The sequence below is a fragment of the Adiantum capillus-veneris genome, chromosome 28, assembly GCF_014529385.1.
Source record: "Adiantum capillus-veneris isolate H3 chromosome 28, ASM1452938v2, whole genome shotgun sequence".
In the NCBI taxonomy this organism is placed as follows: Eukaryota; Viridiplantae; Streptophyta; class Polypodiopsida; order Polypodiales; family Pteridaceae; genus Adiantum; species Adiantum capillus-veneris.
Genome location: NC_140958.1, coordinates 16,898,556 through 16,915,601, shown reverse-complemented (window position 1 = coordinate 16,915,601; position 17,046 = coordinate 16,898,556).

Here is a 17,046-nt window from a genome sequence, read left to right as displayed (position 1 = left end):
GCATACCTTGGGTTCATTCTATATCTTTGTAATCTCACTAGTTTATCATCAGGGTTAAATGTTATTCTATGTTGGAAAACCTCACGGTCAATTCCTTTTAAATCTATATGCTCCTAGCAAAAAGCATCTTTGTATTTTTGAAAAAACTATTTGGATTTTTCTTTGACTTTCTTCTTTGACATAGAGACTGTTTTTTATGGCCATGATGCTTGCAGAGGAGGGAGCTATGGTGTATACACAAATTTTCATGGCCTTTTGAAACCATCTCGTTGGCGGTTCAATGCTACGCAATGGCCGTGTTTTTGGCGTTAAGAGAGAGAAAATGAGAGAGCCTGAGCTCTTGCAAGAACACACAACTCACATAGATGGAGGTAAACCCTATTCTTCTTCTTCTTCTTCACTAACTCAAGATAAGAAGTCTACAAAAAAACATAGGGGAAAATAATAACATAAAGGAAAAAGTACAATAGTGTAGTATGAATAGCTAGTGAGTGAGGTGAATGGATAAGCGTGCCATCACTCTAGTAGGTAGACCAACTCAGTATAGTATAGTTGTAGTATAAATATTTTGTAATCACTATCGTCGATAGTTATAATCACTACCATTGACAATGATTATAAGTGTCGGTGATAGTCATCCAAGAGTCGTACATGTTGAGCTTGACATCTCAACACTCCCCCTCAAGTTCAACACCATCTCTCGTATGCCAAGCATCACTCCATCTCCTGTATGCTAAGCATCGCTTGAAAATGCCAGAGCTTTTCCACTCCAAGGGCCTTCGTGAAGGTATCTGCAACCTACTCATCCGTCTCCATGTACTCAAGGTCGATATCACCTGTTAGGACAATTTCTCTGATGAAGTGGTAATGCACCTCAATGTGCTTTGTTCTTGCATGAAACACTGGGTTTTGAGCCAAAGTTATGTTGTTGAGGTTGTCATAATATATGGCAACCGGCTTCTGTACCTGTACTCCAAAGTTCTGAAGTAGCAATGTCAGCCATGCTACCTTACATGCCTCCACTGGGGCACCGCTGTACTCTACCTCTGTATACAATAGATCAATCTTAGGTTGCTTCATGCTTCTCCATGTGATAACAACACTCCCAAGTGAAAAAATGAATAAGTTGGTAGACCTACGATCGTATGTCCTACAGACCCAATCTACATCTGTGCAACCATAGTGTTGCAAGTCCACATCAACCCTTTAAAAGAGTTCATAATCCAAAGTAGCACTAGAATAGTGCAATGTGTGCCTCACTGCATCCAAGTGTGGTTTCTTGGAATACTGCATATACCGACTCACCAATCCAACTATGTAGCTCAAGTCTGGACGTAAGGTAGTCAAGTAGATCAAGCCCACAATCTTTCTATACATGGTATCATTCTCAAGTATTTGACCTACATCATTCCCCATCTTCAAATTTTGATCTATGAGCATCACAATTGGCTTACAATCAGCCATACCATACTTTTTCAACATTCCCAAAGCATACTGTCTTTGTGACAACCATACACCCTCTTCTGCGTGAACAATTTCAATGTCCAAGAAATACTGCAAGTCTCCCAAGTCTTTCATCTCAAACTCCTACATAAGTAGAACATGTACATCCTCTACTTTAGCCACATTATCACCCCCAACAATCAAGTCATCCACATAGATGCATATCACCAGAATTCTTGCCTCATTCTTCTGCACATACAATGAATGATCTACATCAGACATCTAAAAGCCCAAACAAATGAGGAATGCCGCAATCCTCTCATACCAGCCTCTAGGAGCTTGCTTCAACCCATACAATTCTTTGTTTAACCTACATACAAGGCCACATAGACTCATATTCTCATAACCTTGTGGATGCTCCATATATAAAACTTCCTCCCAACCCCCCTACTTATAGACCTTGGCTCCTAGTTGTACCCTTGGCCTGACATTTGAGAAGAGGTACTCTTTTAGATACATTTTAGTTGTGATAACTCGTTCATCATACTCAAGTGAGTTCTAAATGGTGTCTATACGCTATGTTGGATATGGGCCAATTTACAAAATGGTTGCAAAGGGACAACAATGTGGAAAATCAAGATAATCTTTTTGCTTTCATTGAACCTCCTACAAAACCGTGTTCCAATTAAGTGGTCAACTGGATCCATGAAGGATGCCACTGCAGAAAACATTAGTGTTTTCCAAGGGGGGGTAATGTCATGCTTAGGGTAAGACCGAGCAGGCCAAGGGCCAGAACGGATATGTGGTCAAGGGGTGCTATATTTGGATGGCTACAAGCTTATATATAGTGAGGCTGGGTGGAGAGTTGAATGGTTTAGTCCCTCACAATCTCATATTTAGACTCCATTTAGAAATCATTTGAGTATACTAAACGAGTTATCACAGCTAAGATATATCCAAGGAAAGTGAGAAGAGGTATCACAACTAAGATATATCCAAAAGAATACCTCTTCTCACTTTCCTTGAAAGTAACTTTGCTGACATAACTCATCAGCAAAGGATAAGTCCTTGACTTATTATCATTCTTCATCGATAGACAACCACACCATAGCCGATGTTCAAGATTGTGAAGCTGACTTAAACGTGAGGAGACTAAACTTAGTCGCAAACATGGTTTGCCTTGTGGTAAACAAACTCCAACTAGAGATATGTACTTTTGAATTGGATTGCTTGGTACTAACATATGTGAAGGTGCTGCGGGAAGCGTGTGCGAGTGCAAGTGCAAAAGAAGAGAGAGAGAGAGAGAGAGAGAGAGAGAGAGAGAGAGAGAGAGAGAGAGAGAGAGAGAGAGCGCTGCTTTGGGTGAAGCGCACAACAACGTTATCCTGTGCAGCTCCTTATTCTATTGTATTAAAGAATAAGTGTATAATGGTTAAGTTAGTAGATGGGTTAGTAGTAAGTGGGATGTCCGACCAGTTGGCTTGAATCCCAACAAACTCCCACTTGAAGGCCAACGCAGCCAAAGTGACCTGGTATGTACAACCGTGAAACAATCTAGTGGATTCAACCTATACCCATCAACTCACTGTAATGTGTAAACCCCTCCAAAGCTAAGCCTTTCGTTAAAGCATCCTGTTGGGTTGTCGTCAGTGTGTACCTTGACCAAATCAATGAGCTTTTTGGCCAAGAAATCTCTCACGAGATGATACCTGACTTGAATGTGTTTCGATTTGGAGTAAAACACGGGATTCCTTGCCAATGCAAGAGAACTCTGACTATCACAATATATCTTTGGAGTATCATCAATGCCAAGATTTTTGACCAACCGAGATAACCATATAGCCTCTTTACTTGCATCAGACAATGCAATGCACTCTGCTTCTTCTGTAGTGGAAGACGACGTACAACCTTGAAGACATGACCTCCAAGATACTGCTGCTCCAGCAAATATGAAGACATAGCTGGATATCGATCTCCTATTGTTGACACAACCCGCATAGTCTGCATCCGCATAACCCATGATGGATGCATCACTGTTCCCGAAGTGTAAACACCTGTCGATCGTATGTTTGAGGTACCTAAGAATGTGCTTCACTGCTTCCCAATGCTTGCTGCCAGGATTTTCCATATATCGGCTCACCACTCCCACTACAAAAGCAATGTCTGGTCTTGTGGCCACCATAGCATACATGAGACTGCCCACTACTGAAGAATATGGTACCTTAGCCATTCCAACTCGCTCAGCATCAGATTTGGGTGCATCTTCCTTGCTGAGTTTCAATAATGCCTGCATTGGGGTACTCATTGCTTTCCCCCCCGCATATTGAAACACTGCAAAACTTTCTCAATGTATGTTTCCTGAGATAACTCAAGAATACGGCGTTTGAGATCTTTTTTGATTCGCATGCCAAGAAAGTGTATAGCATCCCCCAATCTTTCATTGCAAAATTATTGCTAAGTGTTTTCTTCAAGTTGGCAATTTTCGCAATGGATTTCCCACCTATAAGATTGTCATCAACATACAAAACTAGAATGATCATCAAGCCATCATCTAGCTTTCTTGTGTACAAGGAGTGATCCTCTTTGCTCCTTTTATATCCTTGAGACCTCATACATGCATCAAATTTATGATATCACTGTCTTGAACCGTGCTTTAAGCCATAAAGTGCCTTTTTGAGCTTACATACTGGCTCCTCACGAGATGCGTTCTCCTGAACAAACCCTTCAGGCTGCTGCATGTAAACATCCTCATCGAGATCCCCATGACAAAATGCTATCTTCACATCCTTTTGGACAAGTTCCACGTCCTCAATTGCTACAAGACCAAGTACGGTTCTAAGCGTTGGCATCTTGACCACAGGCTAGAAGATTTCATCAAAATTGACTCCCTTTTGCTGTTTGAACCCTTTGGCTACAAGTCTAGCCTTGTACTTTGGATTTGGATCACCTGAGGTAAGTTTCTTCTTGTAAACCCATTTGCAAGGTAAAGCTTTCGCATCATTTGGTAGTTCTACCAAGTCCCAAGTGTCATTATCCAGAATCGAGTTATACTCAGATTCCATAGCCTGCTCCCACTTCACCACATCATCCGTCATCATGGATTCTTGGTAGCAGCTTGGCTCACCGCAATTGGTCAACATGATGTAATCAAGACCTGGCTCAAAACGTGCAGGTGGATGAGAGACTCTAGTAGATCGTCTCACTCCTTGACCATCGCTATCCGCTCCCTCTGGAGAATTGCTAGTGGAAGGTACATCACTAGCCCACTGAGTTGATTTCACTGTCTCTGAGGAAACATCCTCAAAAGTGACTCTCCGAATCTCTATTTCCTTAATAGGTTGTTTATGCATCTTTGACTCATTGAAGATCACATCTAAACTACGGATGACTTGACAAGATTCCGGGTGCCAGAGATGATATCCGATCTCTCCATCTACACCGTATCCAATGAAAATACATTTGTGTGACTTGGGCTCTAACTTCTGTCGAAGTTGTTTAGGCACATGAGCATAAGCTTCACAACCAAAAACACGTAGATGGTCATAGTGGGGCTTACATTTAGACCATAACTCTTTTGGAATCTCATAATTCAATGGCGTACTAGGCGAACGATTTATAATGTGCACTACGATCAAGACGGCTTCTGCCCAAAAGCCTTGTTTGAGATTTTCCATAGAAAGCATGGTTGTTACTCTTTCCTGAATCGTACAATTCATGCACTCAGCAACTCCATTCTGAGCTGGTGTGTATGGTGCATTAAACTGCCTTTTAATCCCCCTTTTAGCACAGAAATTGTCAAACTCCTTGGAGACATACTCTCCACCGTTGTCAGTCCGCAACCTCTTGAGTTTCTTGCCAGATTGATTCTCAACGAGTGCTAAAGAATTTTGGAACACAGGAAGAACTTGATCCTTATGTTTCAAAGGATATGCCCACACCTTTTGAGTAGAGTCATCTATGAATGTCACAAAATTGCTGCCCCCCCCCCCCCCCCCCCCCCCCCCCCCCCTCCTAGAGATTTGGTTGACATAGGACCACAAACATCACTATGTACTAGATCTAGAGGTTCAACTCGCTTTTGACCCAATTGTAAGTGCACGGACCTAGTCTGTTTGCCATAGATATAGTGCTCACAAACAGGAAATTCAACATAAGACAAGACAGTTACGTAGCCAAAACTAGTCAGAGTTTTCATTCCTTTTGGCTAATATGACCTAGCCGGCAATGCCACAACTCAGTAGACGGTAACTCGGCATAGATATGTAATCATGACCAGCATCCGACACATGCATGGAATACAAGGTACCATGCTTCTGACCTCTGAGTACAACAAGATTACCTTTGCGTACTATCCACGAACCATTGCCAAATGTGGTGTTGTAGCCCAAATCATCAAGCTAACCAACAAAAATCAAGCTTTTAGTCAACTTGGGCACATGTCAGACATTACGTAAAGTAAAGTGTGTGCCATTCCTTAGATGAAATTTGACGTTTTCGACACCCTCAATGTCTAGTTCATAAGTGTCACCAAGTCTCACTTTGCCACAAGAGTGAGAATAAGTAGAGATCCACTCTCTATGTGGTGTCACATGGAAACTTGCACTAGAATCTACTATCCCATTCTGTGCATACTGCGCATCTTCTGTAACAAGAGCCTTGACAGGTAGATCTGCTGTGAAGAGCAATACGTTAGAGGTAAGTGGCATAACAACCACTAAAAGAGTCTCTACAATAGGAGCATGTGAGGACTCTAGCACATTGATCTCCTCTAACTTTGCTTTGCCCTTGTTTGAATCATCAGGCTTAGAAGTTTCATCGGATTGTTTATCCTTCTTGCTTTGCTGCCATTTCCTGCAATCCTTCTTCACATACCCTTTTTTATGGCAGTGATAGCACTCGACATTACACATAGAACCCCGATACTTACTGCGTGAGCCCCCACGTTCCTTGCTTTTGGCACGACTTTGAGTGCAACCCCTCTATCTATCACTAGCAACATACGCATCACCATCCTTCTGGCCTTCGAGAGATTTCCTGTGAATCTTCTTGGTAAATAGACTCCCAAGGACATCATTGTACACTAGACCGGTACCAGGTGCTGAATTGCTAATCATAGTACAGAACGTATCCCAAGACGAGGGTAAACTGCATAGCAAGAAGATACATTTGATCTCCTCATTGAAGACCAAACCCTGAGTGGTCAACTAAGTGAAAATGATATTGAACTCATTAATGTGAATAGAAATAGTGCCCTCTTCTTTCATAGGAAGGTCAAATAGCTTCTTCATCAAGAAAACCTTATTAGTGGAATTTTTGTTCTCATAACTGGAACACAACTTATCCCATACATCTCTAGCAGTCCTTTCTCCAACTATAGTAAAGTACACAGATTCGGCCAAATGCAAACGGAGGGTAGATTTGGCCTTAGCATCAAGTTTCTCCCACTCAACATCTGTATACTCGCCCTCTGGGCGCTTCATGATAGGATCCAGCTAGCCTTTTTGTATAAGAACACCTTGAATTTTCTCTTTCCAGATAGCAAAATTCGTCCCATCAAATTTCCGGATATTGTAAATATCCTTTTCACCACTAGATGACATGGTTGCAAACTAAAGATAATATGGCGAAAAACACTGGTAATTCTGGGAAAAATTCGTTAGAGTTTCCACAGAAAAACTGGCAAAATCTCAATCCAAAACTGTCACAAGAGATCAGTAATGCATCAAAAGTAATTCTCTCAAAGTATAAGACAGCGCATCAACCACTAACTGTGCATAAAAATTCAAAAGATGACCCAAGACTAACAACACGGCATCAAATGCACCTAGCCCTCTCTATACATGTCCTATGGTGAGGCCACAAAAAAAGGGTACTCCAGCAACCTGTATCACCAACAGGATCTCAACATTCGAGAATCCCCCAACTCAAGAAAACCTCACCAATCGACCCTCACAAAAGGTTATGCAAACAAGAAACTAGCCCAGTCTCAGAAAGGGCCTCTGAACCGAGTCTCAGAAATGGTCGAGACTGCCAGAAACAAGCCAAATCGGCTCCACAAAAGGTACATTTGGTAGTTTCCGCAATTCAACGTACATCCACTGTCAACAATACTGCAAGGTGCAGTATACATGCTCAAACAGGCGCCAAAAAAAATGTGCAAGCAGTAAACAAATCCTTGCGGGGAGTAAAACTGCTCTAAAAAGAGCTCAAGCACTATCAAAAGTGCCAAAACAATGCATATGCGCATCAAGTACTCCCATTGAAATCTGTACTGATGCTAAACACTGGAACATGTCAGAGACCTGGATGTCCTGTATGTATGCAAGAACCTGTGAGGAGATGGATGCTTGAAAAACCCGAGACAATGTTGATGCCTAAAGGTGCTCCTAATCAGCCCATAAACACCATCTCAAAAACACATAATAGCATAAAATGGCTATATACCATCCCAAAATAGTCTCTGAACAACCTGCACTTGTGTCTTGTGCCTGTAGTAGCTGTAGCAAAAGTGGAGTTGAAAAATACAACTCTTTAAGTGTAGCTCGGATGAATCTTTCGACTGCATGAACAACTTTAAAAGGGGGGGTTAAACTTCAGGACACCTGCTGGAAACGCTCTCAGAACGCTGAATTTGTCGATGAAGAAATCGAAAACATGTTTGCACTTTTGAAAGTGCGTGCGCGCGGACGCGAAAACCGCAAGCACAAACCTCGCTTTGATACCAGCTGAAGGTGCCGCGGGAAGCGTATGCGAGTGCAAGAGCAGAGAGATAGAGAGACCTGCTTTGGGTGGAGCGCACAACAACGTTATCATGTTGCAGATCCTTATTCTATTGTATTAAAGAATAAGTGTATAATGGTTAAATTAGTAGATGGGTTAGTAGTAAGTGGAATGTCCGGCCAGTTGGCCTGAATCCCAACAATATGCCCTTAGCGTATCTTTATCACAATATTTATTGCAAAACAAGGTAGTCATGATGGAGAGACACACTTCATACTTGTACGTATGCCCCTCTAGATCGAGGATGCCATGCAGACACACACACACACACACACACACACACACACACACACACAAAGAGAGAGAGAGAGAGAGAGAGAGAGAGAGAGAGAGAGAGAGAGAGAGAGAGAGAGCATTGGATGCAATCATCCCCCCATGCCTAGAGTGAGCTGGCTTCCTCTAGGCATGTATTTATATTATTTCCAAAAAAAGACAACTCTAAATGAGGCATTTACATTCCACTTTGGGGATAAAGACTTTATTGAAATAACTAAATTCTTATTGACTTATTCCATGTTTTGCTATCTGTTGTCAGTCACTTGCCCACGACTCAGCTACCTTGTAATGAAATTGGCCTATTTAATTTGAGAGTAGCGAAACTTAACGAGAGTACTTTTGAGAAATGACTTTGTGAGCATAGCGGGTGAACATAATTGAAGATAGCAACATAATCATAGCAATTAGTTAACTTGGCATGAACAATACTTTTGCAAGAGAGATAATTTAGAGAACATGACAACAGTTGAGGACCGGATTTATGTGGAGCCGGTCCCCCCTCCAATAGGAATTTGTATTATGATTTCTCCCTTTAAGAGAGACTTGTTACAATACAATCTTTGTGTTCCTTGTGACCTGGGTGATGCAATGAAGATGGAAAGCTTCATGCATCACAAACATAACATAAACTTGAAGAAAGCTTTAACTATCCCAAGCCTCAGTCTCAAGACCTCAAACACCTTCGAAGGTGGAGAGAGCTAGCAGGGAATGAGGGTAGGGAAGAGGAAGAAGAAACATTTCTTAGGAGAAAGAATTAGTTCCTCACTTATCATAACTCTTGTTGCTAGCATACATAATAGCATAGTAATGAAGAAGAAGGAGATGGCAAGCTTAAGCATTGAAGCATGGCTCTTGGTTGGATTTGCACTCCATATCCAAGAGTGTTGGTGTAGGCTCTCAACCTCTACTTGCTTGGAGAAGGAGAGGGAGCTCTTGCACTTTGCATAGCACCTCAAGCATCTCAAGCATCTCAATCATCAAGCACCTCAAGCACCTTAGTCATCAAGCATGACAAGCAGGACAAGCACCTCGAGCTGGGTCAGGTTCCCGCGCCTCAAGCTCAACCCTAGCTTACCTAAGGTCAAAGGCCTTTTACACACATTATTGGAGGTCTTCAATGAAGCTAACCCTAAGGTCTTATGATCCATTTGTTAGCCTTGCTCTTTGATAGACTATCTCTCATTTGGGCCCCTTTACCATTGGCCCCGTGTTGAGATAGATCTATAAGCACATGTCTATATCTTAACACTTGTTCCCATCTATTCTCCCACATTAAGTGATCAATTTAATATGAGAAAATCATTTGGGTTGGTTAGATATTAGATATTAGATTTTATGACATTACCTCTCTCTTGAAATCATAGTCGTCCTAGACTATGAGGTAGAAGAGATAAAGCCTTAGTCATTAGTCAATTTTACTTAGCGGGTAGAGGATCCCTTTTTACCCTACGACATCTTTCCAAGATGGATGACTAATCCATTTGGTGCTTGGGAGACATAGCTGTTGCAAGCATGTATGCTCTTTAGTCCATTTCATTCTCCCAAAGTAGAGTGACAAATTCTACTTGGTGTTTGAGAGACATCGTCATCACAAACATGATTCTAAGCATGCATACTAGTTAAATTTGTGCACAATTAAAAAGAGGACTAGTCTTATAAGAGAAAAACATGAGTCATTTAAAAGAAATTTGTACATTTGCTTACTCTAATGTAGCATTGTAAGCATTGACAAGGTGCATACTATCCTTAAGCTGTATTCCTTGCATCCATCTAGCATCTTCAAAAGGATAATTTTTGAACTTAATAAGATACCATCGGATAATCTTACCATGTCGTAGTGCCTTGTCTTCATGCCGAAGAACAGCTTCGGGTTGTAGCACCTCTTCTTGGTCTTCAACTTCGGGAGGGTCTTCAATAATTGGTTCAGTTGGTGGCTCTTCTTTGTAGGGCTTAAGTAGGCTTACATGAAAGGCATTGTGTATGAGCCAATGGTTGGGCAACTTGAGTTGATAAGCAGTCTCATTGATGGGCTTCAAGTTTTGGAAAGGACCATAGTATCTTTTTGCTAGTTTAGCATAATACTTTTGATGGCTCGTAGGATTTTTGCCCGTCGTTTGCCTTAATCGAGCCTTAGGAAACTTGAGTAAGACTCAATCATTGTCTTTGAACATTAAGGCTCTTCTGTGCTTATGAGCAACAGCTTTTTGCCTTTGTTGAGAGATGGATATAGCCTCCTTAATCTTTTGAAAAGATTCTTGTAGGTCACGGCTATACTCATCGGCGACGAAGATCTTCCCATGTACTTTGAGTAGCAAGGGACTTTTAGGTCTTCCCTCAATGATCTCAAAAGGTGCTTTTCCCGTAAAGTATGTACAGTATTATTGTAGGCATACTGTACAAGAGGTAAGTACTTTTCCCATTGTGAGCATTGATCTACTTCGGTAACATAAGTCTTGAGTAGATCTACTTTTCCCATTGTGAGCGTTGATCTACTTCGGTAACATAAGTGATTTTTATATTTAACAAGATATCTATGATATTGTGCACCGTGCATATAGTAATGAAGTCATGTGATCAACAATTGATTCTAGAAGTAATAATTCTTCATCATCTTCGAGTAAGGGTGGGTCGTCAAAAATAAGTGCAATAGGTGGGGTACCTTTAAATTTGTGCTACAAACTTACATGAAAAGAGTTGTGGATGCACCAGTGATGTGGAATGTCAAGCCTGTATGCATTGGGGTTGATGATTTCGGTGATCTTGAAGGGACCGTAAAATCTAAGGGCTAACTTGGCCTTGAAGTGCTTTTCAATGTTCTTCAAATGATCCTTTTCAATATGAAACCAAACATAATCATGTAAATTGAAGTCAATGAACTTACGCTTTTTGTTGGCTTGTGCTGTGTAGCGTGCTTGCGCTTTTTAAATAGCTGTAGTGACTTCTTGTAAAATGCAAACGTGATCTTGTGCAAGGGTGTTAGCCCGCAGGAACATCACTAGTGAGGATGGTCATAGGGGCAGGCATCTTCTTACCATAAACAATCTCGAAGGGAGCTTTGCTAGTGGCAGAGTGGGGAGTGATGTTGTAAGCAAATTGGAGGAGAGGAAGATGTTGGTCCCAATTTGCTGCATTGTCTATTGAGTAGGCCTTAAGGAGGTCAAGTATAGTACTATTGGTAGCTTCATTCTGGCCATTACTTTCAGGGTGGAAAGCAGATGTGAAGTTCATTTTGGATCCTAAATTAGTGCACAATGCACACCAAAAATGATTGTAAAATCAACTATCATGATCAGAAATTAGTACTTTAGGAAAACCATGGTGAGGGAAAATGAGAGTCAAAAACATTTTGGCAGCTTGAGGTGCAATGAGAGTCTTTTTACAGGGAATAAAATATGCATGTTTACTAAACCTATCGACAACAGTCCATATCATATCATTGTGTGAAGAGGTGGATGGAAAACCGGTGATAAAATCCATGGAAATCTCTTCCCAAGGGCCCTTTGGAATAGGCAGTGGCATAAGAAGTCCATGAATTTTACCATGGTCACGCTTGACACATTGACAAACAATGCAGTGTGAGACAAATTGTGAAACATCGTGCTTCATGTGTGGCCAGAAGAATTAGTCAATGCAAGCAGAGAGAGTGATTTGAATACCACAATGACCCATATACTTTGGTGCATGCATTTTGTGAATAGCAAGTTCTCTAAAGTGTGCAGTGACACAAAGCTTTTGATGATAAAAGACAAAACCATTTGCAAAAGAATAGTCATTGATAGACAAGTAATTATTGGCAACCAAATTAGACCAGGCATGTGAAAAATCCATATCTGTTTCATAAGCAGGAATCATAGCATCAAAAGATTCAATTTCAGCGACAGAAAGATGATTAAGATACACCGCTTGAATGTGAGAAAACATATAAGAGTGAAGGGGTGGGGGTGGCGCATAATCTAATGCCCTACCACTAAGGGCATTAGCTACGACATTGGATTTGCCAGGTTGGTATTGTATCGTTGGGTGAAAATTTTGAATAAAACCAGCCCATTTAATGTGTCTATCGAAGATGGTAGATTGAGAGAGAAGGTGCTTGATAGCCTGTTGGTTAGTTTTAATGAGAACATCGGAGCCCATAAGATGATGTTTCCAGATATCTTATGCATGAACTACTGCGAGAATTTCCTTGTCATAGACGCTGTAGTTGGATTTACTAGGTTTGAGCTTCCTAATTTCATATGCAATGGGGTGGTCATTTTGCATTAACACAGCACCTATTCCAGATCCACTAGCACCAGTTGCTACAACAAAGAACGGTTGTGTAAAATTGGGCAATTTCAAAACATGTGCATGGGTGAGAAAGTACTTGAGTGTGTCAAATGATTTTTGTTGACTTTCGCCCCAGGAGAAAGGGGTAAGCTTATGCGTGAGAAAGGTGATAGGGAGTGCAATGTGAGAGTAATTCTTTACAAATTTATAATAAAATCCCGAGAGACCTAGAAACGATTGAACTTCGTGAAAAATCTTGGGGATTGACCAATTTTGGATGGTTTCTATCTTCTTGGGGTCTGGGTGAATACCGTCACTAGAGACTATATGACCTAAGTACTCTATGGTTCTTTCAAAGAAGTGACTCTTAGTAGGGTTAGCATAGAGATCACGATCACGTAAAAGCGCAAAGACAGTTTACAAATGTTGTTCATGTTTAGTGTGTGACTTACTGAAAATCAAAATATCATCGAAAAAGACAATAAAAAAATGCTGGTGCTCCAAAAATATTTTGTTCATCATGCGAGAAAATGTGCTGGTGCATTTGTGAGACCAAAGGGAAGTACAATAAATTCATAATGCCTGAATTGTGTGTGAAATGCGGTTTTAAAAATATCGTTTGGGTGCATACAAATTTGATGATACCCGGACTTGAGGTTTATCTCGCTAAACACAAAGGCACCTTTTAACTTATCAAGGAGGTCATCGACGCGGGGAATAGGGTAGCAATTCTTCACAATGACCTTATTGAGAGCCCTATAGTCTATGCACATCCTAAATGTTTTATCTTTTTTTTGGACAACTAAGACGAGATCACCAAAAGGAGAAGAGCTAGGTCTAATCAGACCTTTTTTGAGTAGGTCAGAGACTTGGTCTAATAACATGATGGTGCATGGGGCTGTGACGATACGGTGCACGGTGCAGTGGTTGACTGCCAGGGATGATTTCTATTGTGTGATTTATGTTGCCTCGAGAAGGGGATAAGTGAGGTGGGTTATCGTGAGCAAAACAATCATCATATGCATGCAAAAACTGTTGCAGTTGAGGAGAGAGAGGGGGTTGCTGTTCTTCCTCAACCTGTGTGATATATACCATATACGCTTTGTTTTCTTTCCTAAGTGCACGCTTAACTTGAGTGTGGGAAAGGAGTGCGTGCATTTCAAGTGTGGGGTTGCCTGTGAGAGTGATGTGTTGACCTTGAAAAGTGAAATACATCGTGTGCATCATGTAGTCAATGTTAGGGTCATGTTCATGACGAAAAGGAATACCTAAAATTACATCGATCAATTGCAGTGGTGCAACGAGAAAATTACGCTTTTGGGTGTATGCACCTAAAGTAATTTCAACATCATTAACCATGTAAATACCATTAAATCGTGTACCTTGGAACACACTCTTCACTTTAAAGGGTGATTTTACTTTAGGTAATTGTAATTTATGTGTAAGACGTTCAAAAATAAAATCATGTGTACTACTGTGCAAAAGAGATACTGTTGTATCGTGTATAGAAGCAGTCATTTGCAACAAAGAGTGTAGATTAATAGGAGCACCTGGTGCATCGACAACATTGAGATCAACAGGGGATGGATCAATAGTCCAGTCATTGTAGATTTTTGTATTTGTGTCAAGAGTATGTAGCTAAGCCACTTGATTGGGATGTTGGCGGTTGAGAGGGCAATTGGCCATGACATGGCCAATTTTGTGGTAGCAATGACACACTATGCGAGTATGCTTGATTGTGGGAGGTGCAGTGGCTTGTGCAACCGGTGGAGATGCAAAATTATGAGATGTTTGTCTAAATGTAGGGCATCGTGGACCAAAATTAAAGACAATGCGTGGAGGTGGTGTAAGACGTGGAGCAATCAAAGCACGTGCAGGTGCAAAATGGTGAGTGCGTGGTGTCTGATAATTATTGGGATTATACCTGCGATTATTGTTGAAGCACGAGAAATTGTTGAAAGGAGGTGGATGATGCCGCGGTGGATTAATTTGCAGCATCTGTGTTATCGAATTGATCTCTTTTTGTGCATAAGAAATCTCCTTGTAGAGAGTGGTTGGCTTCAAAGAATGGAGCTTGGCTTGAATACCGTGTTGAAGTCTGTCTTTATACTTGATTTGAAGCGTATCTTTAGGAACATCCTCCAACATGCATAGGACTAGCAGGCATTGCCAAAATCGATCAGTGAACCGGCTCACTATCTCGCCTTCTATCCAAGAGAATGCGGACCAGGCATGTCAAGCCTTCAAGTGTAATTGTGGTGGGAGAAAGTTGTGCTTGATTTGGATTTGAAATTTGAGCCAAGTGGCTTGGTGTTATGCACTATTGCGGGTGACATTCCACCAAAGCGAAGCCTTTGTTAGCAGCAAGATAACACAGATACCACGGATACCATTTTTCGGAGTTCTCATTGTAAAAACACTTATTATTTTAATAAATCAGGAATATTGTAACTCCTATTTTTCAGATAAACCTTGTAATTGATGAGCCGGGGCTACAAGCTTCTAGATTGTATCAATCTGTCATTACCCATCTTTGGTAGAACTCCCAGATTATTAGTTTTGCCCACCAAAAACCTTGGCTAAGGTATAAAAGCCAATTTTTGTAAGTTATTATTAGGTTTTGGATAATGAAATACACAGTGTGAGCTAACGGTGCTCTTTTCTCTCCTTCTTGCACTTTCTACTCCCTCTCCGGTTGTCACATTGCAGTCATGTTTGTTGCATTGCAACCGCAGGTAAGAGCTCTACACATTGACGTAAGCACATCACAGTAATTCGTAGCTTTTGGCATCGTCGCTCGTGGCCTAATTTCATCATAATTAGAAATTTACACTTCAAAGTAAAAAACTAAGCAGAGGCGGGGTATTGGGGCATCATTGCTAAGCATTTAGATGCATTCGGGGTCGAAAACGACTAGGTCAAAAATCCACTGTAGTTAATAATCGCGATTTTGGCACTTGACCTAAAGTGGGGTTTGAGACCATAAGCATGTGTGCTTAGAAGTTTTGTTATGTTTGGATGTCATTTGATGTTGCAACAGATGTGATTTGTTTGCCGATGAGATGTTTGTCGATGAGCGATTGGCTTTTAGTGATTTCAGTCACTTGAGTGTACCTTGAGTTAGATGCGAGTTGTTAGTTTTTTTCTGAGAGATTGACACCCTCTTGTAGCCTCTATGCTTAGTTGAGTCAGCTTCATCCCATGGATTGACAATTTAATTGTGGTTCTCACTAATACTGCAATAAGATAGGATAGTGAAGTTAGTCACGCATCCCACATTTAGCGCCGCTGTCGGGGATCGAAGAGACCTAAACTAGGAAAAAACATGAGCGTTTTGTGAAGTTATCCTTCAACTTCCTCTAGGATCGCCTAGAGTTCAAAACTATCCTTTAGAAACTGCATAGCCTAAGATTGTCGTCTTTTGCTGTGTAGAGGTAGCTTGGAGGTAATCGTACTTGCTGATTGCCTTTAGGATTGTAGGATTGTAGAAATACATTAGGATTTTGAGGATGATTGATAGACAAGACAAGTCTTAAGATCAATGCTCAGAAAACCTTAAAAAACAAGAAAATGAGTGTTTGTGGACACTTTCCACAACCCCATTGCATGAGAACCTAGGAGTAGGGTAAGTAGGATCCGAGGTGGATTTCAGAACATTGCTCTCTCTGAAAGAATCAAGTGTGAGTTGTTATTGGAAGTTGCAGAATTCCAGGTCTACGGCTAGAAATAGCACGCAAAGACTCCAAACCACTCAATCTGACTCTAGAGTAAGCTTAAAAGTGTCTGAACCAGTGGGTAAGCTCAAGGACACTTTGAGGTAAAAATTTCAAGAGTTGGCCAAAACTCAAATTATTTACTTTTTCTTGACATTTTAGGCCAATTTAAGTTTGACTTGATTTATAAGCTTAAAATAACGCATAAAAGGTTTTTCCTTTAAAAAAGTGCAAAAATTGGTTCATTTCAAGCCTGAAGCTAATAATCGCCATTATTAACTTTCAGCTTAGATTTGACCAAGGTTCATACCATTGACTCATTACATATGTACAAACAACTTTTGTAAAGGCACAAAAGATTTGGATCACCAAACTGACAAAAAAATGGGTATAAACTAAAGTTTGTACTGACTTGAGTGTAAATTGGGAAAAAATTTGTCCAAACTTGATGAAATTTGATTCATAGGCTTATATGGATGTGATAAACATGTGTACATGCCCAGTGACCAAAAAGATGCAAAAAGTTGCCAGTTGTAAATAATCGCGATTATTTACATCTGCTCCATTT